Source organism: Saimiri boliviensis, chromosome 9, assembly GCF_048565385.1.
Source record: "Saimiri boliviensis isolate mSaiBol1 chromosome 9, mSaiBol1.pri, whole genome shotgun sequence".
Classification (NCBI taxonomy): domain Eukaryota; kingdom Metazoa; phylum Chordata; class Mammalia; order Primates; family Cebidae; genus Saimiri; species Saimiri boliviensis.
The window spans coordinates 84,883,371-84,908,471 of record NC_133457.1 but is presented as its reverse complement, the minus strand read 5'-3'; the positions used below and the strand labels follow the sequence as shown (position 1 = coordinate 84,908,471).

The 25,101-nt window shown below is 39.7% G+C and overlaps 1 long non-coding RNA gene across 1 annotated transcript in view; it reads left to right on the top strand.

The window, feature by feature from the left end:
- Positions 1-25,101, top strand: part of LOC141585678 (uncharacterized) — a 298,927-nt gene that overhangs the window by 7,905 nt on the left and 265,921 nt on the right. Inside the window, exons 2-3 of the long non-coding RNA XR_012519299.1 lie at positions 1,154-1,213; positions 6,239-6,328. This is a non-coding gene — a long non-coding RNA (uncharacterized LOC141585678). The remainder of the gene's footprint in view (positions 1-1,153; positions 1,214-6,238; positions 6,329-25,101) is intronic.

Here is a 25,101-nt window from a genome sequence, read left to right as displayed (position 1 = left end):
CCCATTTGCCTTGGCTTTCCCTTAATTTTTAAAGTGAACTTTTGCTTGACCTTGTGTTTGTTGTTTTCTCAGCATGTTCCAGTCCTAGCAAAAGAAAAGTCTTAGTCTTAAATTTAAATTCATTGGTATTTCAGAAAAGGCTCTTATTTATTTACCATTTTGTAGCATACCACAGAATTAGAAATATGGTCATAAATTTACCTTTCTAAAGTTCTCTCAGCCTTCTGAATTTTGTGATAGACAATTTCCTGGGCAAGACATGGAGGCAACCCAGGGTGTGGTGAGAAAAACATGGGGGTGGAGATGAAAAGCAAGAGCAGCCGGGCGTGGTGGCTCAAGCCTGTAATCCCAGCACTTTGTTGACCATCCTGGTCAACATGGTGAGACCCCGTCTCTACTAAAAATACAAAACATTAGCTGGGCATGGTGGCACGTGCCTGTAATCCCAGCTACTCAGGAGGCTGAGGCAGGAGAATTGCCTGAACCCAGGAGGCGGAGGTTGCAGTGAGCCGAGATCGCGCCATTGCACTCCAGCCTGGGTAACAAGAGCGAAACTCCGTCTCAAAAAAAAAAAAAAAAAAAAAGAAAAAAAGAAAAAGCAAGAGCAAAATGAAAAGAAGAATTTCATCTGAACCAGCTCCTATCTACAATGCTCTCTCCCCCTATGCCTGCAACAAAGGACCTTTATCAGATGGCATGGTGAATAGGCAGGGCCTTCTCTCAAAACTGCTGAGTCTGTTTATGTATCTATTATTTCTTTTGAAAATTGCCTCAAGTGGAGCCTTGTGAAGAATTTCCCAAGCATTGCTTCAAACCATTCCCAAGCTTGGGTTGTAATGAAAGTGCAGCAAGAACAAAGGACAGGCACTAGAATGTTCTTTTATTGTTTGCATGACAAAGAGGAAGAGATATGGGATAGATCAGTGGTTCTCCCAAGTGTGGTCTCTGGACCAGGATCATCCACGATATTAAGGAACTTAAGACTGTAGAATCTCAGGTCCCACCTCAGACCTACTAAATTTCAGCAACTCTGAGGACCAGGAGCCATCCAAGCCAGCCAGGTGATTCTGTTATCAGCTAAACTCTGAGATCCACAGGCACAGACATTTTACCTCATTAATCTGACTTAAAAACCCTCATCTTCTCTTCCCAGCCTTCTCCTTCTGCGGGATGTGGACGACCGAGACGTGCAGGACTGGGCTGTCAGCACCAGGTGGGAGAAGGGGCTGTTTTGTTTTGTTTTGTTTTTGCCTGGGGGTCTTTTTCTTTAGTTTGATGACAAAAGGGGTCCTGGGTAGTAAGGACATAAAGAACAGCACAGACAGCAATGAGTCTTGCTCTTTCTGTCAGCTTCACAAAGCAAACAGAGTCACACAGAAGGAGAAGTTACCGTTAGTTTAATGGACTAGTCTATGTCTAGGCAAAAATTGGCTTTAAACAGAATTTTCTATTGGTATTTAAATATTACACATTTTCATAATAATGGCTACAATTGATTGAGAACTAACGTATGACATGCACTGCACTAAACATGATTCAAAATTATGTCATTTTGTGGGCACACTACTCAATAAGTACTAGGAATCTACTCACAGTAGCGGGTAGAAGGGGTATTAAGGGAGTAAAGCCCTTGCCTAAGAGTTTACAGCCACAGAGCTAGGCTCTGAAGCCAACTCTCTTTTTTTTTTTTTTTTTTTTTTTTTTTTTTTTTTGAGAAGGAGTTTCGCTGTTGTTACCCAGGCTGGAGTGCAATGGCACGATCTCGGCTCACTGCAACCTCTGCCTCCTGGGTTCAAGCAATTCTCCTGCCTCAGCCTCCTGAGTAGCTGGGACTATAGGTGTGCACCACCACGCCTGGAAGCCAACTCTTAACCCATGCTTCTGGGTCTTGGTTGCATATTGAGCTTGCCCAAGGAGCATTAAGAAATATCATGCTTGAATCCTAGCTGCAGAGAGCTTGGTATATTAGGCCTGGATGCAGCCTGCACTTGGGAGTTTTACAAGCTCCCCTAGGATTCCAGTGCAGAGCCAGAGCTGAGGGCTGCAGTCTTATCAAGTGTGTCACTTTCCTCTTGGTGCCTTTAGCTAAGTGGATCTCAACCTTGGATGCAAATTAGAATCACCTGTTTCCTCTTTAAACCATACCAGTGTTCAGGCCCCATTTCCTGAGATTCAGATTTAATGGACCACAGGTGGGCCAAGCATTGCATTGTTCTGATGTGAAGCCAGGGCGGGCATCACTGCTCTGACTCCAACTGCTAGAGCTGAGCGGGTAGAAAATTGGGGTTTGTGATATGGCCCTGACCCTGATGTTACCACTGCTGATAAAGTCCTCAGCAGGGATGAGACAGGGTGGTTTCAGAACAGCAGGTTTGAGGCTGTTTAGTTCAGGATTATTGGCAATTGAAATAAGTGCTGTGTGTGACAGTGTGCATGCCTGTACATGTGCTGTGAGGACAAATACAAATTAAAAATAAGAGGCTTAATTCCTCCTGCAGAAAATAAGGGAATGGATTTCCTTTCTCTCTCTTTTCGTCAGGAAACTTATAAATATAAGTACATTATTTATTACTTTTCAAAGTATATTTTCAAAACTAAGCCTTTTTTAGAGTATCTTTCTCCAGGTTCTGGGAGCCATGTCTTTGAAATGCTAACACCAAGGAAATAGGACCTTCTCTCTTTTTTAGTTTATTTTTACTTTTCAATTTTATTTTTTTTTTAAATTTTATTTTTGTGGAAGGGTAAGAGGTATTTCACACCAAGTTGAAAAACTGCCTCCTTTCCAAAAGACAGGAACTTGCATATGTTTTTTTCCCCTCTGGATAAAGTCAATTAACATAGATTGTCACTCCAATTATGAAGTAAAGTTAGGATCAACTATCTAAGTGTGGCCAATGGTGCAGTCCAATACTCTTACTTGACCACTAGTTACTGCTTATCGTCAACACACATGCAGTGGGTTGAATATACTTGGCTCTGTAGAGGGTGACTGTGAGTTCTTTCTGTCTGCGGTCTCTTACCAGGTTGCCAGTGATGCTCAGCACATTCGGAGTTTTCTGATGCCCCTGAATCTAGGAACACTTGACTGAAAACTGCAAATTATTTTGTCAATTTCATCCTGCTAATAATACCATGGGAAGGCTAATGGACATATCATACTTATTCAACAATAAGAATGCTTCTCTCTCTCTCTTTTTTTTTTTTTTTTTTTTTTTGAGACGGAGTGTCCCTCTGTTGCCCAGGCTGGAGTGCAGTGGCATCATCTCGGCTCACTGCAATCTCTGCTTCCCTAGGTCAAGCGATTCTCCTGCCTCAGCCTTCCGAGTAGCTAGGACTACAGGAACCCACCACCACACTCAGCTATTTTTTTCTATTTTTAGTACAGACAGGGTTTCACCATGTTAGCCAAGATGGTCTTGATCTCCTTACTTTGTGATCAACCTGCCTTGGCCTTCCAAAATGCTAGGATTACGGGCATGAGCCACTGTGCCTGGCCAATAGTGCTTCTTTACTAGCTTTGTGGAGATGATTTGTGGGTTGGAGGAAGACTTTGTTGTTGTTTTTTATTCTGTTTCCTCAACAGTGTGGGTGTGTATGTGTATACATGCATGTCTGAGTGTGTATGTGCTAAGGGTAAGGAACTGAGTTTAAGATTTCTGCCCTTCCCCCTCCACTTAACCTCTCTGCCCCATTTCTACAGCTTTTGTCACCTTTTCATTTTAGTGTTTGAGAAGCTTTGCTCTAGTTCCAAAAAAAAAAAAAAAAAAAAAAAAAAAAAAAAAAAAGAAAGAGAAAGGAAAGGATGGATGGAAAGAAAGAGAAAGAAAGACAGGTTTGAGCTGACTGTAGTGGCTCTTGCCTGTAGTCCCGGCTCCTCATTAGGCTAAGGTGAGAAAATTGCTTGAGCCCAGGAGTTTGAGACCAGCCTGAGAAACATACAGAGACCTTGTCTCTAAAAGTTTTTAAAAAGTTTTGAACATCAGTTAACTTAGTTTTTCTGGGATCCTTGCTTCCTTTCTGGGCCTGACATGTCAGGAAGCTATGGCTCATGCTAGGACCCGAACCCTCCTCAGTTCCCTGATGGGTCAGAATATCACTATGTACAAACAGGGGCTGGGAAAAAGTGTCATGTCAACCCCCAGAGGAGAGGCACTCCCGGAAATCCTCCTGGTGAAGGTGGCAGAGCTGTAGGACAGAGGACAGATAAAAAGCAGAGGCGGGGTGGAGGGGCAGCAAGGCAGTGGGGAAAGTGGAGAATTGGAGTGTGGTCTACGTTTTGGAAATAGTTCTGTGTCCTCTGGAGCCTGTGACACATGGTTCCAGGCTCATTTATATCAGCTTTTCTAATAGTCCCAGGGTAAACAGACTAGAACAACATTTGAGCTTATGAGAACAGATGTGGCTGCGTTTGCCTTTTAATAAAGATAGAGTCTGGCCAGGTCCAGCGGCCCCCAGAAGTGTTTCTGCTGACCCAGGAGAGGTACAAGAAGATTATTAGCATTGGTGGGAGCTCTATTTCCTCTTTTCTTTTCACACTCAACATTGCTACCATAATTTTAGTGACTCATTTAGGATCTGTGGTGGAGAGAGCGAATGCCAGACCTCCCAGATTCTCTTTCCACCCCTCCACCCACCACCCCAACAAAAAGCTGCATTGTACTCACTGAACCCTGGTACTGTGAATGGGACCTTTATTCTAGCCCCATTTCTGAGTATGCTGCAAGCTCCCTTAAGTGTGATCATCTTGACCTCAACTTACAAAACCATAAAACAGGAGAGCTAGAAGGAATTTCTGAAATGGTCTGATCCAACTTTATTCTTTTTCTTTCTCTTTTTTTTTGTAACAGAAAAGAACATAGAACCAAAAAAGTGAAGGGACTTGTCCATGATAAAGCAGTTGGTTGCACACTGAGCTTATCTGCTGCCCATGAATCTAGACACGCTTGGCTGAAAACCCTGTAGATTATTTTTTCAATTTCATTCTGTTAATATTCCCATGGGAAAGCTAATGGATATATAATCCCTTTAAGTGATAAATAATGTTCTCCTGTTTACGTGTCAGGGGAAATTAGAGCAGGAACTCATAACTCGGTTCCCGTCCTCCATCTTGTGCTTCCAAACCCTTAGTTCAGGCTGAGGTTTGCTGTAAAATCTGTGTGTTCAATGGATGGATTTCCAGCTTGAAGGACATTTGCCTTTGATCACTGTTGAAACAAATGAAGAGATGGATATGGCATTAAGGTGGGAACCCTTGCTTGCTAGAAGTATTTGAGTCTTAGACTTGCAGGCTGACATTTGCCTTGGTTTATAGACTAAAATATAGGACTCTTTACTACCTAGTAGCTTCTCCTTACAGGTAGAAAGCTTGTTTATTTTAATGTTTTTCCTGTCTTTGGGCATTAGTTTTCACTACCTGAAAGTCGTTTTCCTCACCTTATCACTTGGTGCTTGGCTTCTTTTTTGGCCTCAGTAGATTATGTCCTCCCCTGAGAAGATCTGCATGCCCCATTGCCAACGTTGGTGGGTATCTCCCTGGCTTCCTGGACTTATCTTACTACGGCACTTGTCATGATGCTGTGTTATGGTTAGCTACACTGTGAAAAGTGGTGTGGTGCATTTCATTCTTAAAGACATTATTCTAAGTGAAAGACATCAGACTAAAAATGCTAAATATTGTATGATTCCATTTACATGAAATTCTGGAAAAGGAAGAACTAAAGGAATAGAAAACAGATCACTGGTTGCTTGGGAGCAGGGAGAGGGATTGGCTACAAAGAACATGAGGGATTTTTGTTGTGACTGGAGGTGTTCTGCATGTTGTTTAGGGTGGTAGCTACCAGATTATATGTGCTTGTCAATACTCATAGAACTATATGACAAAGGGTGAATTTTCTAGAATGTACTTTATACCTTAACAAATCTGGCTACAGAAATAAGTAAGACCACAAAGAAAGGAGCTCCTTAAGAAAAAAAAAGAAAAAGAAAAAGAAAAAAGCCCTGAACCAACCAAAACTTCCAGCTCTTGTCTAATAACTGAAATGATAGAAATACAGCTTTCTTTGTTTCAGGAGCCCAGTTAGGCTTTGTTAGAAATAAAACTCCAACTGGCCTCAAAGGTTGTCTGAGTTCTTTTTAAAGTTAACATGGAGGTCCCCACAAGATAAAAAGTAGAGCCAATTCTACCATTGGCCAAGAAGTGTCACCTTCACCTCAAAGTTCTGCCTCTTCCTTCCTCTAGAGTTGTGACCTGAGGTGCAGTTTCACTTTGTGAAGTGGGAATAACCAAATGGAAGCAGGATGAGTTCAGAATCCGAGGAGTTTGGGTCTGGTAAGTGAGCCATGATGCTGCCATTTCCCGGGCTGTATTGTGTCTGCCTGATTTGATAGAGCGCCCTGCAGAAGCTGAGGGTGAGGCTGCTAGAAGCTCCAGGCCCAGCAGAGATGTGAAGACAGGTGAAAACCAGGGGATTAGGTGACTTCCTAGTTCCACAACTGGAATGAAATGGCAGGGATCAGATGGAGGCTGTAGCTCAGTAAAGCCCCTGGAAAACTCGAGTTTGACAGGTGCAAGGATGTGCTTTTTCTACCTGCCTTGACCAGGATGGACCCAAGAATTGCACTTTACGACATCAAAAGGCTGACAAAACTGATACAAGCCTACCCAGTGCCTCCTGACCCATCTCAGGGGAACCACTTCTGGGATGTTGATTGGGGTCAGCTGACCACTTCCAGGATGCAGATTGAGGTGGCACAAAGTGATGAGACTGGCTTTTTAAGAAATAGAATGGTGATGTAGTATTCAAAGTGGACCCTTCAGGAATTTATAATTATAGATGTGTAGTCTAAAGAGCTGAACAACTTTAATAAACCCAGCTGAATCAGGGAACTACCCTTTGTCCCACTTATTATTACCCCAACTGTGTGACTTATATTCACCCTGATGGATTGAATGATGGTTCCAAGCTTCAGATTCACGAAAGCTGCATTGTCCATTATGATGGCCATTATCCATATGAGGTCATGTACATTTACATTTATAGAAATTAAAGTTAAGTACAACATATAATTTAGTCTCTAAGTTGCATTGATCACATTTTAAGTGCTCGACAGTTAGATGAAGTGGCTGCTGTTTTAGGCAGTGCTCACTGAGAGGATGTTTCCATTACTGCAGAAATATTTACTGGACAATACTGCATTACAGCCTGTTTTCTTAGAGATGTAAAACCTGAAGTGGTCTCTAATTGACTAAATAAAAACAATTAGTCCTAAAAAAATTCAAGATCATCTCATGCGCCCTCTTACTCGGTCAGCCTTTCTTGGTTCCCAGGGTAATTCTGTCACCCTGAAATGATGGAGATTTTGCTCTCATTGAGTCTGTGTCTGGATTATTTGTGGTTCTTGGACAATCTGGTTTATTTCGTCTTCATAATCATCTGGACCTCTTTCCTGGTGATAAGTGCTGAGGGGATGCTGCCATTTTGTTCTGGGTTGGATGACTTTGGAGGTCTGGGAACATTCTGACAAATTTCTCCCTTCTCCTTAACCACCCAGTCAACTATAGGCCAGTGTGGACGGCATGGATGAGAAGGTTGCGTGAGTCATATTCTATACTTCTAACACAGTTGTCACCCTCAAGTTGACTAGTTTGCATTTTTGTTCCTGTTAGGGGCCCCTTCCCCTACTCTGACTGCTTGGCAGCTGCATTCCTGAACCCCTACTAGGCACCATATCAAGGCTGCCAGACGTGCTACAATTAAGCAAAGCCTGATTACAACCATCCGGGCAGCTCAAGGGAGGACAGGAAAAATGAATGTTTGTTATCCGTACTTGTAAATTCCTGTTTGACACATATCGGTAAAAAATCCTGGTTTCTCTTTTTTATAAAAAGGCTGCTGCCACAAAAGCCACGGGATAATGTATTGTAGGTCTGTTACAAGTCAACAAAATATCTCTGTGCCTGTCACCAGTGGATAGATTTCAGTCCTGAAACTCCCTTAGGCCCCTCTCCCCCCATATAAACCCTTTTTTTTGTAAGCTTGGGCTGCCTCCTCTGACTGTTACAGAGCAGCCTGGCAGGTTAATAAAACTTGCTTGCCTGACTTTGGGTCTATTCTCCTTTCTCTTGGCTACCCTTACACGTCTCTGCAGGGTTTTTGTTTTGTTTTGTTTTAAGCTGTGTCTGTGCCTGTATTTGTGCCTGTGGTTAAAGTTATGCTGCTTGCAATTTTCTGGTATTAGGTTGGTGCAAAAGTAATAGCAGTTTTACCATTAAAGGTAATGGCAAAAACTGCAATTACTTTTGCACCAATCTGATAGAAACCCATCTTATCTAGTGAGGTGCTGGTAATGTTTAACAACTGTCTCTAAGAGGGGAAAAGGCCTTAAGTGTAGCATTGACTGAATATCATGAAATAAATACTCCCAGTGACTGATTTCAAGTTAACAACCTGACTTCTCAGAACACAGAGCTGGGAAGTTTTCTCACCATGCAGGCACAATAACTGCAAAAAACCTCAAAGTAAAATAGTAGTAAATGTCATAATATAATATGATGATAACTTTTGATGGTTTGTTACTTTTGTTTTTATTATACTTTATTTTATGTTAAGTTTGTACAATTGCGTTTTTAACAATGGCCGTGCTTCACAACTGGCTCACAGAACTCTGAAAATTTAGGACTGGCTCCCATGAGCTGGTGTAAGTAGGCTCCAGATCACCACTGCTCCCCTCTTTTTACTGAGGATATATAATCGGCCTTTACAATGAGTGGTCTGTTTCTAATTGTAACCCCGCCCCCTTTGTATGTACAGCAGCATTGAGGAGCAGCCTTGAAGATTCATAGACTGTAGGAATCTGTCATCTGTGACCACTGTAGGACTATCTGATTTTAGCAGACAGATCTGCCATTGAATGTGAGTCAGTGTATGTAAAAATGTAAATAATTAAAGTGGCCCAGGAACAGAAATATCTGCCTCCTAAGAGGACTTCACCTGGCCTGCTTGAGCCCGTCAGAGTGAACCACCTGTGTGCTGGTAAGAATGCAGGTGGAATAGGAATTACTTCTGGCTTGTCCAGAGCTCTTTGCACTCCTGCTTTGAGAAAGCTAAAGAGGTTTGAGTGCATGGACATTTTCTGTTTTTATTTAGGAAGCTCAGTTCTGAAAGGTGGACTTCTTTGCCTTATACTTTATTGCACTTAAAGACTTTACTCAGTGCTTAAAAGTTGTCTATGAGTTTTTTCTGTCAACTGGGGACTCCTGAAAGGTGAGATCAAGTGTCTGTCTGTTGCAGTGATTTTTTTTTTTTCTGCACCTGGTATGAAGTCTGGTCTGAAATCTGGTCTGGAGAAAGTATTCAAGAAATGTGGGCTGAATAAATGCTGAGGTGCTACAGACCTGAACTGGTTCAGGATCGGGAGTAGACAACTTGCTCCATGCTCTTGGCTTAGGTTATTGCTGATTCTGGGCATGTTATGAAACTGCTGAGTACCAAAGCAGATCCCTGAGTGCTTTGCTGCTATTTTTTTGAGGTCTTTAGACTCCCATGGAGAAGGAAGAGTGAGTTGCAGAATAAAGATAGTATGAGCCTGTAAGCTAAGAGCTCTGCCACAAATTCTAGGTTTTCTAGTTCCTAACTGCATGATTCTGGGCAAACCATGCCTCTAAGCCTCAGTTTCCACATCTCTAACATCGCAGTAATCACTCCTACTTCACTGAGTTGGCCAAATTGGATAAGATGAGGCATGCAAAATGGCTAGCACTCAAAACATGAATGTTATTAATGTAATACATTTCCATTTCTTCAGTGTTGGGTAAAATGGAAGCAGCTTCCCTCCCAGTTGCCTTGGTCGGAGATAACAATATATACATATAACCTGGACCCAGCGGAAATATAGCAAGAAGAGTTATTTTGCCCCTTCTCTGCACCAGGTGTTGTTCTGGTTGTCAGGAACAAAGAGGTTAGTAAGTCATGCTTACTGCCTTTAAGCAATTCAGAGATCAGTGAGTGAATGGAATAGAGAGTCATTTATCATGATGCAGTGTAAAACAGGAATTTTGTCACTAGAACAGGATTTGAAAAAGAAATTGACAAAGAAAAACGTTTTGACTATTAACTTTGAGCAAATTTGACCAAACATCTCCCAGACCTCTGTCTCATGACCTCTTTTGAGAGTTCTTGACTTTCAAAATCAAATCCAGGTGTACCCCCAAGGTAAGTAGACAGCTTCACGGCCTTTCTCTTACAGTCAAAGGCAAATGATGCAGCCAGATGTTACAAAGCTTTGTACCTTGACTTGATGTCTATGCCAGCTAAAGCAAGCAGCCAAGGTCTGACATCTCATGGTTGTTACAACTTTGATTATTTTTGGATGGAGGCAGTGCTTTCCTTATTTCAGTGCCTCTCAATTGTGCCTCATGTCTCAACTGCTCCTGAACTTTCTTTCCATAAAAGAGATCTTCTACTGAGGTTTTCATAGGTGTTTGTGGAGTGTCTTTAGATTTGGTCATTTTGAGGTCAATGCAGTGAGTGTTTTTTTCATGTGTTTGTACTTTTCTAGTTCCCTCCCGACACTTACCCTCACCTCCACGCAAGATGGTTTTTTTACTTTTATAAAATATGCATCATAAATTCTACAGAGAGTGGCAGGAGTGAAAACATCCAGGAAGATAGAACTTTAAGAGAAATTAATTACGCTTTCCCAACTCTCCTATGTCTATCCCCAGTGCTTTGAGCCCTTCTAAAATGAGTGATACCCATGGGAATTGCACATGAGGTAGGCAGATACCTCCCCAGAGCAGTTTGGATATTACAGAGCACAGGTAGAATTTCCATTTATGAAAAAAATCTGTCCAATTCCTAGATCTTTCATATTTGTTTTTGAGGTTTTGGTATTTAAGTGTATCTTACTAACATGAAAACACTCTAGAAATGGTGCTAACCCCCAGCACTTCTCCTCATTTCAATCAGGGATTGTTAAGGATAAGAACTAGAAAGATTTCAGGACTTGGAAGTGAGGGAAAGAGGACCCATCAAAGAACAGCAAGGGCCTTGAAAAACAAACCCCAACTGTTACTGACACCTGGCTGGACAGCTGCATGTCCTCCAAGCCACCAGTCCTATAGTATGGTCAGCCTAGTGCCAGCATTGGCATTGCCTGGAAGCTTTATAGAAGTGCAGAATCTCAGGCTGCTCGAGATTTGCAGAATCAGAATTTCTGGGGGCAGCCGGGGTCCAGAAATCTGTGTTTGAATGAGCCCCCACATGATCCTGATGCACCCTAAAGTTTGGGAAGCACCACTGATTCAGACCCAATTTTCCTCAACTTTTCAGCATAAGTAGCAGGTGTATGGTTTTATAAAATATTAGACTTCCTCTGGCATAAGAAGAGTTTCATGTGTGCACCCTATTGTTCAATGTACTTACAATATTTTGCTGAAAACTTACAATGTGAAATGTAATTTGTCTCTCACTGTGCTTCAGTAGCCCCATTCCTTGCACTTCTTACAAAAGAGCAGCTTTAGAGACAAATCTTGTTAATGATAATTATGTGATGCTGCAGGAAATCTTCCATCATTCTCCTTGATCTGGAAAATATTGGCTGTGATTCAAAAAGATTTGTGTAGGCTCTCAACCCCTTGCATATAGAACTGATCACCTGTCTGAGTAGGAATATAGATGTAAAGACAAAATATATATAGTAGGCTGAAAAGAGAGCTAGCTATTGAATGTCTGAGAATTTCATTTGCTTTATTGCTGATTACGGAAGAAGTTCTCCACCGCCATTTCTTAGGTAATATTTTATTTGATGTGTTTTAGAACTCAGTAAAGCAAATTGCACCTTTGAAAAACCCCTTCTGCAGTGGAATTGGGCACAGGGTGATTCCTAGTGACTGGAGTGCACCTTGGAACATGGGAACCCTTGCTTTGTCCTTGTGACTCATTGGCCATAGGACCTTGGATAAAGCAACCATAGATATGGTTTTGGCCCTTTGTCCCCACCCAAATCTCATCTTGTAGGTCCCATAATTCCCACATGTTGTGGGAGGAACCTGGAGGGAGCTGATTGAATCATGGGGGCAGGTCTTTCCCATGCTGTTCTCATGACAGTGAATGGGTCTCACAAGATTTGATGATTTTAAAAAACAGGAGTTTCTCTGCACAAGCCCTCTCTTTGCCTGCTGCCATCCACATAAGATGTGACTTGCTCCTCCTTGCCTTCTGCCATGATTTGTGAGGCTTCCCCAACCATGTGGAACTGTGAGTTCCCCGTTAAATCTCTTTCCTTTGTAAATTGCCCAGTCTTGGGTCTGTCTTTATCAGCAGTATAAAAACAGACTAATACTATCACTTCCTGAGCCTCAGTGTCCTTTTCTATAAAGTGGGATTGTAGTCCCCTTCTATTTCAAGGGTGTTTGTGGTGATAAAAAGAAAATGTATATAAGAGTTATTGCAACAATTACATACAGGTATGAAGTATACCAGAAAGTAGGTAGCCTAGGACCACATATCAAAATTTATCCTCATACCCTCAACCCCTCTCTTTCCTCTCTCTGTAAACAAAATGGTCTGAGAATTGGAAGGGAATATCTGAGATAAACATGCTCCTGAGCTTTCCAGGATGGAGAGCCCTGGCACCCTGGCAGAGCAGCTGGCTTTTTCTAGAGATGCAGATTGAAGCCTGTAGATTTTGCTGCTACCTAGGGGAGGCTCATCCAGGAGAGGCCTTGGAGAGGGAATGCACCTGCCTACTTGGCACATGATCTGTGGAGGTGCTCTCTGACCCTGTGACCTTGGTAAGCCTAGAGAGGAAGCCCCAGTGGTCTGGGCTACTACTAGATCTCATTTGGGGAAAGGATTAGCACTTATAACTGGAGAGGCCAGCATTTGACTTCTCATAAACAAACAATTTAGACAAAAGGAGTAGAATTCTATAATGCTATACCTGGCCAAGATATCATCTATGAGTGCCAGCAATAGGCAAGTCTTTTCACAATGGCCAGGTCTCAGAGAGTAGGAGAGAATAAGTAGAAAACAAAACTTCATTACCTTGAGGAAAATATTCAAGGACACAGTCTAGCAAATAATAATAGATTCACAACATGGAGCTCAAAATAGGGGAATGTGCAAAGTACAGAAACATGGGATTAGCAATGGCCCCTGCTGTTACATGTTTGTAGAAACAAAAGGAAAGCAACACAGTGCAACAGAGAGCACACAAAATATTTTGGACAAATAAACTTTTTATCAGTTATTAAAATAAATATAAATCAGTCAAATTCTATCAGAGTAGAAAGATTAAAGTGTGTAAAGCAAAAATTATCAACTTCATGCTAGTTAGAATTATGATATGAAAAACAGTGATAAAATATGGGTAATAAAGAGTTTATCAAAGAAACACTAAGAAATCAGGTTAAAAATGAAGCTAAGGTGAGAATATTAATGTCAAACAAAACAAAATACAAGAATAAAACATCAAACTTGGAGAAGAAGAAATAATAGCATTTTATTCAACAGCTGGAAAAATTTATATATCTAACATTATGTGTCAAAACAAGCTAGAAATAAAAGAAAACTTTGACAATGTACAACTATAATGTAACTTGATAAATAGCTTTTTGAATTCTAAATATCAAATAAGCACAAAGTAAGGATATATTAAAGAACATAATCAACAAACTCAGTAGAATCATGTTAGGATATGGGCATTGTAAGTAGTGAATATAGACCTTTCTTTTTGTAAACTAGAGACAAAATGTACATTCTTATTTTGATGGATAATCTACTAGTATTGATCATGTGTTTAGTAACAAAGAAAGTCTTAATAAAATAATCCAAAATAAAGATTTTATAGACCATATTCTCTAATTAGACTCTATTAAGCTAGAAATAAGCAATTAAAAGGCCAGAAAGAACATTAACTACATGAAAGTTAAAGAATATTCTTCTAAATAATTACTAGATCAATAAAGGAATTAAGCTAAAATTACATACTATTTAAAGTATTTCGAAAATAGTGAAAAAAGAACATTTTGTACAAAAATCTGTAGGATTTAATTACAGCTATACTATACAAAAATATACCTTTATCACTTTGATTATTTTATTTTATTTTATTTATTTATTATTTTTAAATTTTATTTTTTTTATTGCATTTTAGGTTTAGGGGTACATGTGATGAACATGCAAGATTGTTGCATAGGTACACACATGGCAGTGTGGTTTGCTGCCTTCCATCCCCTCACCTGTATCTGTCATTTCTCCCCATGCTATCTCTTCCCACCTCCCCACCCCCCTGCTCGCTTTGATAATTTTAAAAGAATTATAAGTAGGTGAACTTCAAATTAAGAAATCAGAAAAACAATGTGAATCAATATAAATGAGGAAAGATGTACTTGTAAATTATCAAAAAATAGAAATAGAAAAAAAGTTTAAAAAATACCAAAATTTTTCTGCAATTTGAGTGATTGGAGGCTCAAATTGAAACATGTTTTCTGAAAACATCAGAAAAATGATGGACAGTGTTCTCATTCATTTTATCACACTTACATAAGCTTAATGACAAAACCTGATAAGGGTCATACGTAAAATAAATCTGTGGATCCATTTACTCACGGATACAGATGCAGATTTTAAAAAATAAAGTATTAGTGAAGAAATTTCAGCTGAATAGTAGAAGAATGAGATTGTCCCACCCAAATGGTACTTATTCAAAAAATTCAAAGAGATTTCAAATTTTGAAATATACTACAGGGTTCCATATTTCAACAAATTAGAGAGAAACCCATATGATTATACCATTAGCTATTGAAGGATTACTTTATAAAATTTGTCATCTATTTCTAAAAAAAAATCCAAGTAAAATTTGAGTAGAAGGGAAGAAGTAGCCGCGATAAAGATTACTTAATAGAAAACATGGGAATGAATGGTAAAATCCTGAAATCAATTTCATTAAAATATGAAAAAATTAGAGACAACTTTTATTACTATTAAAATTAAACAATGTTTGACAAGTGCTAATTGATGCAATGAAAATAGTAAATAAAATAATCAGCATAAATACAGCAAAGGAGGAGATTTAATTATTGTATTCTTACAAAATTAAACATACTTCACTAAAGCAACTATTAAAATTAAGAGAACATAGAGTTTGGGAGTGAGAGGGACTGGATAAAATATAAAACCGACAGCCTCTTTGTATAACAGAATTACTAAGTTAGAAATGGGAAGAAATTATTCATAATGGTAACAAAATAATAAAATACTTATAAATAAAATGAGAAGGACATGTTAGAAATGAAAAAAAATTATAAAATCTTAAGTATATAAAACAAGGGATTTTGAAAAATATATTTTAGGATGGGAGAACTAATATCAAAAATAACAATTTATAACAATTTAATATATAAACAATACAATCTCAATCTGAATTGGACTTGGTCAAAATAATAAAAAAATCCATTGAAAGACTAAATCATTAAGAAGAGTCAAGATTTTGAAACAGTAGTGACTAGGTATGTGGTTTAGCATATATTAAAAATGCAAAAAGCTTTTATGTTAATTTTCTATTACTGCTGTAGTAAATTACTACAAACTTGGCTTAAAACAACAGAAATTCATTATCTCAAAGTTCTGGAGAAGTTTGAAATCAAGGTGTCCTCAGGGCTATGCTTGTTCTGGAGGCTATAGGAGGCCATTTGTTCCCTGTCTCTTCCAGCCTCCTGTGGCTCCTAGCCATCCCTTACTTGTGACTCCATCACTCTGGTCTCTGCCTCTGATGTCTTCTGTCTTTGTCATTTCCCTCTGTCTTCTCTTATAAGCACACTTGTAATGGTATTTAAGGCCTATCACAATAATCCAGGATAACCTTCTCATCTCAAAATCACATTCACAGAAAAATTTTTTTTTAATTCAAATAAGGTAACATTAACATTTAAATTCAAATAAGGTTTCTGTGATTAAGGTGTGGATATCTTTTGGAGTGGGGGAGGTGGCATTTCTCAGCCTACTATAGCCACTGCAATCAAAGCATTTTTTTATTAGAGCAGACAGAGGTCAATGAATAGAATAGTCCATAAATAGAGCCAAGTACAAATGGGAACCAGAACTGTGGCAAAGGTGGGATTTCAGTTCACCGGAAAAAAAGATGCTTTATTTAATAACTTGTTACCTATAGGAGAGAAAATAAAACTAGATACCTATCTCATTACCATATAAAAAATAAGCCCCTAGTTCATCAAATGTGCAAATGCAGAAGAAGAAAAATTAGCAGAAATTCTAGGAGAATATATACAGAAGTTTGGCCAGTAAGAGACAGACATGTGATGACCATATTGACGGTCCCCAACTTAGAATGATGTGAGTTACAATTTTTCAACTTTACAAGGTCCAAAAACAATATGCATTCAGTATGCTACTCTACCTACAATGAGGCTACATCTGGATAAAGCTGTTAAAAATTGAAACTATCAGAAGCTGAAAATGAATGTTTAACTTAATATTTTCCATTTACGATGGGTTTTTCGGGATATAACCTTATAATAAGCCAAGTTGCATCTGTATTAAAATATGAAAATAAAAGGCTAACATGTTATAAACACCTTTCCAAAGATAAAGTCTAAAGTTAGACAATAATTTTCATATTTTTCTTTATACATCTACTTTTTTTATGTGTTACAATGAGCATTGCTACATATGGAATAATAAAAATAAAATGAATAATATTTAAAGGAGAAAAATATTGCGTATAATTTGAGCCCACATCCACATAGGTCTGCGTCTTGGCTGCCCTCCTTACTTAATATTTATCAACCTTTATCCATCTGTGAAAGGCGTACAGATTGAGGTATTCCATGTTTAGAAGTTTCATAGTGAGGAATTGTAACTATAGCAAACTGTAGAGAAACAAGCAGTGAGGTAAGGAGAGGATGAATATCTTTTAGTTGATTTGAAAAGTAATTTACATAATCAATAAGAAACCTGAGAATACTGTATGTGTATTGACATTAAGAAATGAGGAGGCCAGGAATTATGGAGAGAGCTACAGCCCCATCTCTACCCCAAACACCATTTGCTCCCACCACTAGTGGCTGGGGCTCAAAAGTATGTCTATTTCCAACTGGCATGGTGGATGAGAGCACACTTTCTTTCAAAATGACTATTTGCAACTTTATTGTCTTAACTTCCAATTCCTGGTAAAGTCTTGAACATTTTTTTTTTCTTTTCATTTTATGTTCCCAGGATTTATTTTGCTGAAAGAGATACTTTCTGAATTCTACCAGCAAGGCTATTACGGGAATTCCTTAAAGAGTTTAGGTTAAGGGGCCTTTGAATTACAAAAAGCACAATTCCCAGACCAATATCCATCAGTTAGGACACATTCAAGCCCTAAGAGATTATTACAGCCCTTTTTTTCAACACTTACTATCACTGAACTGAATAATAAATTAGCATTACTCGTAGAGACTACCAATAAAGAGCTGAAAAATTCTTTAGCTCAATTCTCTTTGTTTCAGAGGGAAAGAAACCAAGGCCAAGGAAAGATGGGACTGACCTACGCGCGTCACACTGCTTGCCAGCACCTGCATCGTTCACCTTTCAGTCCAGTTTCCTTCCCACACAGCCACGCTGCCCAGTAGAAAGCCTGAAAAAAAGGGTCCTCTCCAGACTGCCCCAAAGGGTCTATTGTCCCTATGTTTGCAGACTGGAAAGGCTAGTTTTCTTCTTCGAAGGGGATAGAAAGTGCCAGAACTTCATTGTCCACCTCCAACATGCCACTGTGAGGTTTTCCAGTCTGAATTCCGCAGGCAACACGAAGTGTCCTCGACATTTCCAAATACTAATGAAGGATCTTAGGAATCCATTAGCTAGCTGATGGATTAAATGGTCATGTATATCTGATAGGCTGACTAACAGAGGCAAGAATGGGAAAAGAAAAACCCTGACAGAGGTTGGCTATTTAAAAACTAAAGTTTTGGGCCGGGTGCGGTGGCTCACGCCTGTAATCCCAGCACTTTGGGAGGCCGAGGCGGATGGATCATGAAGTCGAGAGATCGAGACCATCCTGGTCAACATGGTGAAACCCCTTCTCTACTAAAAATACAAAAAATTAACTGGGCATGGTGGCGCGTGCCTGTAATCCCAGCTACTCAGGAGTCTGAGGCAGGAGAATTGCCTGAACCCAGGAGGCGGAGGTTGCGGTGAGCCGAGATCGCGCCATTGTACTCCAGCCTGGGTAACAGGAGCGAAACTCCGTCTCAAAAAAAAAAAAAAAAAAAAAAAAAAAAAAAAAAAACTAAAGTTTTTAAAGGCATGGGGCAAACAACTGGCTTTAGTCTGGCATGCCATTCACCTGTCTCTAAGTAGGGTTAACACTGTAGGGAGTTATTTTAATTTTTTTGCATGCATAGTTGAGAGAAAAATAATTTCCCTTATCTTTCTAAACTTAGTGTCAGACAACTTGACAATCCTCCACCAACTCTTGGTAACTAGAATGTCAGTCCAGACTTCTCTTTTTTTGGTCTATCACAGGAGCAGTGTATACTTCCTAGAAGCTGGTGAGGAAATCTTATTTTTATATTTCCTGAATCACAGGGAGATTTTCTCAACATCTGTGCAGCTCTTTTTGGTCTAATCAAAATCCTGCTTCGGCATCAAGGCTTGGGTTTCCCTACAAATAGACCCTAAGTCTGGGATTGAGATGCAAATCAATTATGTGCAACTGTGATTGCAGGAGGTACCCCTAGAGGAGTCAGGTGCTGAGACCCGAAAGGGAAGGAGACCAACCGTGTGTTAATAACAGCCTACACCAGGGGTAAGCAAGGCTCAATTCCATTGGGGACCTTTAGGGGGCAGTGTAGGACACACTTCAGAGTTGTCCCTTGGAAGTGGTAAGAAGCTGGAGTATTTATCTGTTAACTCTTACTCCTCCTTAGCTGAAGCCTGCTTCTTGAGGTACGAACTCACCAGCATTTCAGCCTTGTTTGGTAGGAACAGAGAGAAAGCCTACAGACAAGGAGTTGGCAGCTGCCTGCAGCAGGTCACCATTACTGAGACACCAATACCATTTGCTATAATGACCTTCCAGGAAGATAATTCACTCTTAATTTTCAACAATCTTATTTCATAAATAGGTTACGGCCCCTAACTTGACCTCACAAAGATAATTTAGGCATATATTCTTAAGCAGAATTCCAATACTAAATTCATTAATTGATTAGCACTCTGTGTTTCTCATATTAAAGAAAATCATAGTTTTAATTAAGATTCTAAGTCTTTTTTTAAAAAATATATATATTACCTAGAAATACTGCAAGTGGCTGGGTCCTGACCAAGAAGTTGAAGAGCCACCTGATTTGCTCAATGATGACATTTAAGCCCATATCACCTCACGGGTGGGAAATTGGGCTCTCAGAAACATTAGGTTTTCAAACTTATGAGTAATTGGAGCTGACAAAAAAAAAAAATAAGTGAAAATGTTCAGTGCATTTGCATTGGGACTAAAAGTCAGCATAGTTATCCCAGTTATGAAATCTGACCAATGGGGAAAGCAATGGTCCTTCCGGTATGTGTTTCTTTGGATTTTCTTCTACTCCCGTCCTTCTCAGCACTTACTACCTTTCAAGGGGATAGACTCAAGAATGCAGGTGTGAAGGCATTATAGCCAATCCTGGTTTGCTCGGTGTGAAAATATTCTCCAGCATTGACTGTTTGATAGTCCTTGTTGTTTTTAAAATCGTGACGATTTTCTTCAAATCTGGACTTGCTCTGGTATTATTAAGGCTGGTACCCCAACATGTGTGCTGCATTGCCTTCTAAGGCTTGTCTCATTGCCAGCAGGTCTCAAATTTTAGTTTTCCATCTAAGATATAAGGACAGAATGTTATTTATGGGCAATTACAAAAATCACCTTGCTCCGTTTGATTTATTGGAGAGATTTCAATCAAGGCTTAGAGCTCATCCCAAGCAGACAACTATGCTGTTAGTATTTAATGATTTATTGAATGCTGCTAACTCCAGCTCTTTCTCTTTTTCAGTTTTAAATTGCTGGATTTGGGGGAGTGTTTCAGATGCACTCAAAGCTATGGTAATATTTGGTAGATTCTGAAGCATGCTCGAAGCCTCCTTTTTTTTTCTTTCAGTTAATTAGGTTGTTTGTTATTATTATTTTTTTTTTTTTGCTAGTGTATGTAGATAGGAAGGGCTTGAAGTATCACCTGAGGGTCTCTAGCTCTTCCTGATTGTAGAATCTTCTGCCAAGATGCTGTGAGGCTACTTTAACTGGAGGTGACAGGGACACTCAGGAAAACTGAGTTAATGATAAACTTACTGTTTAATGACACAAAGTGAACTTATTTACATAGAGTGTATACAGACTCATATGGGTTATGGGATATATTTTTCACATATGCCAATATTATGTTAAACCTTTTTCATAATTGAGATGTAATTTACAGAGTGAAATGCATGAATATTATATACATGGATCAATGATTGTATGTATCCTGATCAAGAGGTAATTTTACCACCCCAGAAACTCCTTCCTGACTGCGTCCAGCCAGCTCTCCTTGTCTTTAGGCAATCACACTTATGTATTTATCGCTGTAGAACCGTTTTGCTCATTCCTGAATTTTACATAAAGGAAATCGTGTAGAATGCACTTTTTGTGTTTGGCTTGTTTCACCCATTGTTGTGTTTTGTTTTTGAGATTCGACTGTGTACGCATGTGTCAAGTTTGTTTCTTCTTATTCCTGAATAGTATTAAATTGTATAAATATACCACAATGTATTTCTGAAATCTCCTCTTTGTGAATATTTGGGTTGTTTCCAATTTTTGGTTAGTATGAATAAAGCTGCTACAAATAATCTTGTACAAGAGTTTTTTTGTAGGTATATGTTTTCATTTCTCACATAAAAACTAGTATCAAGATTGCTGGGTCCTAGGAAAGGCCATGAGTAAATTCACATTATTTTTGGCTTAGAAATGTATGCTTATGGTTATGTGATTAAATGTAATGGATTTCTACAGACCACTCCTAAACTTTAGAGTGAACTGTTACCTATACCTAGTATCACAGACATTTCTACCTGTAAACAACATATGGATCAACAACCCGTAGTGTTGTTATTTGCTTTATTGGTATGTGAGAGTTTAGTACAAAGGCCATTTTGAGGAGAATATTCAGTCTGGGATGTCTCTCAAATTCAATTACCGTCTTGAATAAGAGAGGAGCCAGTGACATCAATTAATACTTATTGTGTTGTCTTGATTGCATATTCAGGTCTTCCCTATGAAGAGGCTCTTCTTGAAACTAGGTCCTGCATGAGCTAGCAAAAATGGCTGCTGTGATCACCCACAAATAGTGTGTTGTAAAAGGGTGCAAACTAGATACCTTCTGAATGACCAAAGACAATGCAAAGTCAGAAGTGCTATTGCAAGAACAACTAAGAATAGAGTCAGGGCTACATTATAGACAATTATGATAGTATTCAAAGAACTGTATAAATTACACATTTAAGGTTTTTTTGTTCTTTTTTTTTTTTTTTTTTTTTTTTCCTGCAATGATTTGCAAGAAGTAAAATAAGTAAGCCTTCTAATGGAACGGTGGTGGGAGTCTTTGGAGAAACCATATTTTATTCTGGGAGCTAAACAGAAAGGAAACTAAACATGGAAACAGCTGGGGGTACCTTAGGAATTTGTGGTTGTTCAGCCAGACCTGGTGGCTCATGCCTATAATCCCAGCACTTTGGGAGGCTGAGGTTGGCAGATCCCTTGAGCTCAGAAGTTCGAGACCAGCCTGGCCAACATGGTGAAAACATGTATATTTTGTATTAAAAAAATACAAAAATTAGCTGGAGTTGGGTGGTGCACACTTGTAATCCCAGCTACTTGGGAGGCTGAGGCAGGAGAATCGCTTGAATCCAGGAGGCAGAGGTTGCAGTGAGTTGAGATCGCGACATTGCACTCCAGCCTGGGCAACAGGTCAAGACTCTGTCTCAAGAAAATTAAAAAAATGAATTTGTGGTTGGCAGACTGATGGTAGGATGTTCTCTTCAGTTCTTGGAGGCTCAGGCTAGGAACACTTGTAAAACTCTCATCCATTGCTGTGAACCAACCAACTGCTGCTCTTGTACTGGTCCAGTTAGTCTCTCACTGTCTCTCTCACTGTTGTATAATTGTGTGACCTTGACAAGTCCACCTGACATTGAGTTTTGGCAGATTCCCCTGGGAAGTTTTGCTTGGTGCCAGAGTTTTCTGCTGTTATCCAGGCAAAGGTGATATAATTCCTTCATTAAATGATTGGATTTCAGTCTGTGTACTCTTTTAGCCTGTGAATTTCCTATGTGAACATTGCCTAACTTGATGATGTGGGAGTTTTGTTGCCTGGCCTGAGCTCTTGTTGGCAATGCAGTGTGATTAAAATGTCTGGAGACCATCTTCCAGTAGAGCAGCCTTTGTTGTTCACTGTCACTGGGTCATTGAGTGGATGTCTGTATCTCCTGGCCCTCTCCAGTTGAAGTTTATATCATTTATGAAATACTGCCAGGCTGAGAATGCAATCTCATCAGGAAGATTTGGTGAGATTAATTAATGCCTTAGTTGTTTGGGAGCTAGCGGGCTGTAACTCTTCACTTGCAAAAGTGCCAGCCTATGGCATTTCCCAAATGTAGGTTACTAAAGGACAAGTCCTTATGTTTTAAAAAAGTATTAGATGTTCAGACTTCCTCCCTCCTTTGGTGGGAATTGCAGTTTTTAAAATTCTACATTGGATTCTAAGTTTCTTCAACCCTTTTTCGTTTGTAAGCAGGAATCCAGCTCAATTTATTTGCTTGATCTTTTGTCACCATATGTCCTCAGTCACCCGGTGAGAATGGAAGCAGCAGGCAATTTAATTTGCTCACAGTATAATCTTGGGTCCCCTTGAGTAAGAGCTTTTAGCAGCTCTGCTCCCTAATTGTGGAATTTACTACCGATTTCTAGTCACAGTGCCCTGCCTGTCCCTGCTTAAATAAACTGAAGCTTACTGCATTAGCTGAAGTGTTTGAAACTCTTGGGTGGGGTGTGGGGGCAGTGGGTAAAGGGGTCTGAAAGGTGCAGAGAAATGTTTATTGTTCAGTGCCCAGGTTTCCCCCTGGAAAGAAGGATACACAAATTCACACTCATGTATTTCAGGTTTCTGTTTCGGGAGTCTGCATAAGGAAAATAAGTGTAATAAAATAAAATTAAAAGAAAACATTGGAGGAGAAGCATGGAGAAGGGCAAGAGGAAAAAATAGAAGGAAAAGCCAAGAGCTTGGAGGAGCAGAGGAAGAAATGAATCAACCTATTCTCTCAACTCCTTTCCTCTTACTTCTCTGTAACTGCAGTTAATTTAGTGGCTTTTTTAATTCAGTGGCATCCACATATATCAGAGCAGTTCTTTTTGCTGAAATATTTATTTGCCTTGAGTTGGACTGTATGAAACATTAACCACAAATTTTGAAACTGACATGTGCGATGTTTCTGTTCTTGCTTTGCTGGGAGCCTTTGCCTGGGGAATGAAGGCCCCAGGGAAGGACTGGAACCCCTGCAAACCCCCTGCCCATCTCCCTAACCACTGCATCCATACCCCAGAGAGCAGCAGTGGCAAGCACAGGTTAATTTTCTGGAACCATTGCACCCTAAGTCTCTGGGATGCACACTATGATCCAACATTTTTCTTTGTTACTTGCTCATTTAATTTATTAACTGTAAGACAGAGAGAGAACATTTATAAGAATACTAGTAAAAGCTAAGTGGTAGAAAAGGTGAACAGATTTATGAATGTGATTTCACTATAGGCTTCCCAGAGGAGTTGGAAATCCTTTCCCATTTCTATACAATGGGGCTAGAAGCAGAAGTCACACCATAGGGTGCAAAAAATGTTGTGAATCTCAGGGCTTTCAGTGACCTGCATTAGGGGCATAAAATGACAGATGAAAAAAGATTTCAGCTTTCAAGCAGGTAGAAGGAAATGGTTGATGGTACTTATGTACACGCACACACACACACACAATCTTTACATCAGTAAGTTAACACCCGGCATCTTCTTCACAGTAAGAAGATTCCAGAGGCCAAGCAGGTACTTGGGGTTCTGAGGCTTTCTACTCAGCCTCTTGAGGAATCTGAGTACTTATAAAGCTTTAGGGATTAAGGGCAGCATCTCTCTTCACAGCTGAGCTTAGAGCCCTCTTACATCAGGAGCCCCTGTTACAATGTGTGAAGAAAATCTCCACCTTGCACAGAAAGCTGCAACACATCCATGGTGAAGGAGTTTCCTCATTTATAATGAAGTTCAGGAAGCAGACTAGTGTGTTCTTTCTCAGATAGAGGAATGGCCTTCATGCGGATAGGATAGTTACAGGAGTATGAGGCATGGGATAATTTAAGTTAGCATCAGGAGAAGCCAAGAAATGGATCAAAGCCAGGCAGAATCAGGGAGGCTGAGAGAATGGATCCATCCATGGGACTATTGTCTAGGGTGGAGGTGGAACTTGAATAGCTCAATTAAAATGGCAAACTTGAGGAGGATGGATAAGGTGACCTGCCATTTTTCTCCCTGATACCATCTCCAGGTGTTGACAAGAGTCTAGCAAGTGGCTGATGCTCGATAAATATTGATTTATTGAATAAATGAATAAGCAAATGAAATAGACAACTATAGGAACTGGGTTGCAGGGAGCTGAGATCGTGCCACTGCACTCCAGCCTGGGCAACAAGAGCGAAACTGTGTCAAAAAAAAAAAAATAGGGATCAAAACTTAATAAGCATATGCCCTTTTCATTGTTCTTGCTCATATCCAGAGAAGAGCTAAGCCAGTTTTCCTCCCGACTCCTCCACCCCACCTCACACATAAACAGAAATAATTATAAATTATACCACAGGCTAGTCAATAGGAAGTCTTCCAAGCCCAGGCTTTAATTCATCTTGGATATAGTTCATTTCACACAGCCCCACCAGACAGGAATAACTTATTTTAATTGGCCATCATTTGTGAGCTCGTGCATAGTCTACTTTAGAAATGACACTGCCACTTTATTGTAACTGTATTTCTCTGACTCATGGTTATCTAACTGAAGGGAGTAGA